The sequence below is a fragment of the Meriones unguiculatus genome, assembly GCF_030254825.1.
Source record: "Meriones unguiculatus strain TT.TT164.6M chromosome Y unlocalized genomic scaffold, Bangor_MerUng_6.1 ChrY_unordered_Scaffold_25, whole genome shotgun sequence".
Classification (NCBI taxonomy): domain Eukaryota; kingdom Metazoa; phylum Chordata; class Mammalia; order Rodentia; family Muridae; genus Meriones; species Meriones unguiculatus.
The window spans coordinates 9,783,398-9,787,475 of NW_026843710.1; the positions used below are offsets into that span (position 1 = coordinate 9,783,398).

General features: G+C 37.6%; 1 non-coding gene across 1 annotated transcript; it reads right to left on the reverse strand.

Moving 5' to 3' along the window:
* Positions 1-344: 344 nt before the first annotated feature.
* Positions 345-448, reverse strand: LOC132651801 (U6 spliceosomal RNA). Its single transcript, XR_009589365.1, has one exon. It is a non-coding gene; the product is annotated as a U6 spliceosomal RNA (small nuclear RNA).
* Between the last annotated feature and the right edge of the window lie 3,630 nt (positions 449-4,078).

Consider the following 4,078-nt stretch of genomic DNA (forward strand, 5'->3'; position numbering starts at 1 on the left):
CTTGTATTCTTATTTGCCTCTCCTTTAAGTTGGGGAAATTTTGTTGAAAAAATTTTCTGGCCCTTGGAGGAGGTTAAATTCTTTTTCCGCTATTCCTATTATTTTTAGGTTTTGTCTTCTTATGTTGTTTTGCATTTGTTGAATGGTCTGTGTCAGGAATTTTTTTAGATTTAACATTTTATTTGACATATACAATGATTTCTTTCATTGTATCATCGACACGTGAGGTTCTTTCTTCCATCTCTTGTAGTATATTAGTTATGCTTAGCTCTGTAGTTCCTATTTTCTTTCCTAAGTTCTTTCACTTCACAATTTCCTCTGTGTTTTTTTTTTAATTTCTCCAAAAAAATATGGGATGCTTCACGAATATGCATATCATACTTACACAGGGGCCATGAGCTTCTCAGTACAGTTCGAATTTTAGTATATGGGATGTTGAAGAGAGCACAATATACTTATTTCAAGTGGTCATTAATTAAGTCACAGGTCCTTGACTTGAGTTTCACATTTTCACAGATTCCATTATTATTTTTTAAATGCACAGATAGGATATGTCCCTACTTCAGTTAAGTATTTTCTGAGAAAATGCTTCCTAGGGCAAATCATTGAAAAAAAAAGCATTTAATTTGGACATTACTTATATTTGTAAAGAGATCATCCATGATGTCTCATTAGCAAGCACTCATCTTGCTATAGTCCTTTAAGAAAACTGAGAGATGTTCATGAAGAACCACAGAAGCAAGAAGAGCTAGGGAGACTGATATAGACACAGAGAGCTAAAGAGACAGAGACCAACAGAAACAAAGACAGAAAGTGACAGATACCTAGTAACAGAGATGCCATGCTCTCTGGTAACTTTCTTTGGCATATCAACCTCAAAGCACACCCTGTTCTCATGACTATGGAAACCCCTAGAACACAAAAATGCCATGGGCTACATCTGTGCAGAGGTTCTGTGTTATTTCCATGCATGGTACTTAGTTGGAGCATGGGCCTCAGGAGTGAACCCTAAGCTCAGAATTTTTTTTTTTTTTTGGTTCTGTTGCTTTTCTTGTGGAGTTCCTGTGCTCTCCAGATCTTACTATTTCCTCCTTCTTTCATTAGATTCCATGCACTCTTCCCAAGAGTTGGCCATGATTCTTGGCATCTGCTTTGATAGGCTTTAGGGCAGAGCTTTTCAGAGGCCCACTGTTACAGGTTCCTACCTTGTTCCCTGCTTTCTCCAGCAAATTCCATATTCTAAAGCACAGGACTGATACTCTCCTATGGGGAAAATGTGGAATTTTTCTGTTAGAGTATTATTCAGCTATTTTTGGAACCAGAAATAATCATTTGGGGTGAAGTAACTAAAATGCATACAGAGACTTACAGTCCAATATTATGGAGACAGGTAGACTTTAAACACTCAGGTCTAAATGGCATTTCCCTATAAAATTCTTCCTCACCTCAGAACTCTGGGAAACCTGCAGGAGAGGAGGCAGGAATAGTGTAATAATTAGAGGGAATTGAGGACAGGAGATCAATGCACTGAGAATCAACCCACAGAGGAAGATATGCAGCCAGCCTTGATGAGACATGATAAGCTAAGTTCAGTTAAAAGGGTGAGGAGGACCTCACCTATCAGGGAAGTAGAGAAAGGGTCTAGAGGTAGAAGAGGGAGGGTAGGTGGTACAGGAAGGAGAAGACGGAGAGGGTAGCGGAGGGGATACAATGTGAACAAATCATACTGAATAAATACATAACAGAAACTGTGATTAAGGTGATGTAGTATAGAGATCTTCAGGACTGAGGGCTTTTTCTTCAGAGAGTTATCAGGGTGCAGCAAGGATGAATTAGTATATAAACAACACACACTTGAATTTGTGTATTTTAAAAAATAATTAGTGTGACACATGGTAGGAATTTAAACCTGGGAGCAATGGAAAACGAGTATAAGACATGTTATATGAAATTCCCACATAATCACTAAAAATCATATGTTGACAACTTTTACAATGATCTTTAACATGGAGAAAAGATTTTGCTAATGAAGGGTAAAGTTTGACTTTGTAAGATATACTTTTGAAAGCTCATTATGTAAGAGAGAATATTAGCCACGAACTAGTGATTACCCAGCTACTACAGACCCTATGACTCAGGTGGGACCTCTGAATTAGCAGTCCAGGAATTAACACTACATTTTTAGATTTTTGTCTGGAAGAAAAGGGCAGGAAACAGCTGTTCTTGTATCCTAGGTATATGACATGGACATATTTCTCTATCCTGAATGCCCAGTTTTGATTGTAAACCCCAGAAACAAGAGGGTTTCTCCCTGACCACTGAGTAGGACACAGCTGCTGATCCAGCTAGGAGAGCAAAAGGCAACCCAGTTCATAGACGGTGGCAACACTAGTGTGGAACAGCACCAGCCATCAAATGGTTTATTGCTCCAGAGTTCTCCTTTTACATACCCTGATCATTCTCTGTTACTGCCAAAACAGTCCCAGGAATTGTCTGTTTTCCTTCTCTTTTCCCTGCTCTTAAAGCCTCAATATCCCAGGGAACCCTAGACCCTGACAGCCTCTATATCAATAAAAATGTGAAGGTACATTTAGTAATTATACAAGTAATTCATCAATTCAAAGTCACTACCTAGGAAATTTCAGATCCAGGCCACAGTAGAAAACCACCTTGTCTTTCATTACATTCCCCTTAATCACACATCACTTTGAAGCTTGTATACTAAGGAAGCTGTTTAAATAAATAAACATTAAAGTTTCATTTCCTACCTGACATTGACACAGAGGTAAACAGGAGTAAAGGTGTGGGTCTGGATAAATGGATGAGATAAAGGCTTGTTAGGTTTCAAAAGAAGATAAACATGTGCCAAGGATCTGAGATACTGGACACTGAGGAAAGTTTGCTTACTCATCTCCATGGAAACCTCAATATTCTCTTAGGTTCTGATTGGCAGAGAGGGAGAATGATGTCATGCAAGAGGTGAAAGCCAGTAGGAGTTTCAGGAGCCATTTATTAAAAAGACTAAATAGACAGTGTGCTTCAGAGAAAGGCTGAGCAGTCCTACATGCTTCAATCTGGGAAGCTGAAAGCACACAACACAGACATGTCAGTTCCTGTGTCCAAGACTGTTTGTTCAGCAAAAGGGTCACATATTTCAAGTGGTCATTAATAAAGTCACATGACTTTCCCATTATCACAGGTTTCAATATTATTTGTTAAATGCAAAAGTGTGTCCTCAGTCAGTGAACTTCTTACTGTGAAAATGGTCCCTGACCAAGGCATGTCTTTGAAAAAAAAAAAGCTGAATGTTATTCTATTTTGTAGATGGATTACAATTTCTGTGTCATTTTTTAATTGGGCAGGGATCATCTGGGTGATTTTCAGTTTCTGGATTTTACAAATAAAGCTGCTACAAACATTTGCATGGTTGTGCAAATGTTCTTATTGTGTACTTAAGCCTCTTTTGGATATATGCCTAGGGGTCTGAAGGAATCACTGTTCCTAGTTGTCTGAGAAATGACTAGATTGCATTTTTGTACATGTAGGCATCCAGTTAGACGAGCACCATTTGTTGAAGATGCTATCTTTTTTCCATTGTATGGTTTTGGAATCTTTGTCAAAACTCTATTGTCCATAAGTGTGTGATTTTATTTCTGGGTTTTCTATTTGTTTCCATTGATCCAACATTCTGTTTTCATTCTGTACCATGCAATTTTTATGACTGTTTTTCATAATACAGCATAAGATCAGGAATGGCGATATGTCCAGAACATCTTTTCTTGTAAAGGATTGTTTTAGCAATTCTGGGTTTCTTATTTTTCCATATGAAGTTGAGAATTTTTCCTGCAAAATCTGTAAATATTTGTGTTGGTATTTTAATGGGACCTCTATTGAATCTGTAGTTTCCTTTAGTTAGAATGGCCATTTTTACAAGTCATTTTTACAACCCTGCCAAGTCATGAGCATGGAAGATCTTTCCAATTTCTGATATCTTCTTCTTATTCTTTCTTCAGAGACTTAGTTTTTTTTTTTCATAATATTTTTGACATGCTTTGTTATGGTCCTACCAAGGTACTTT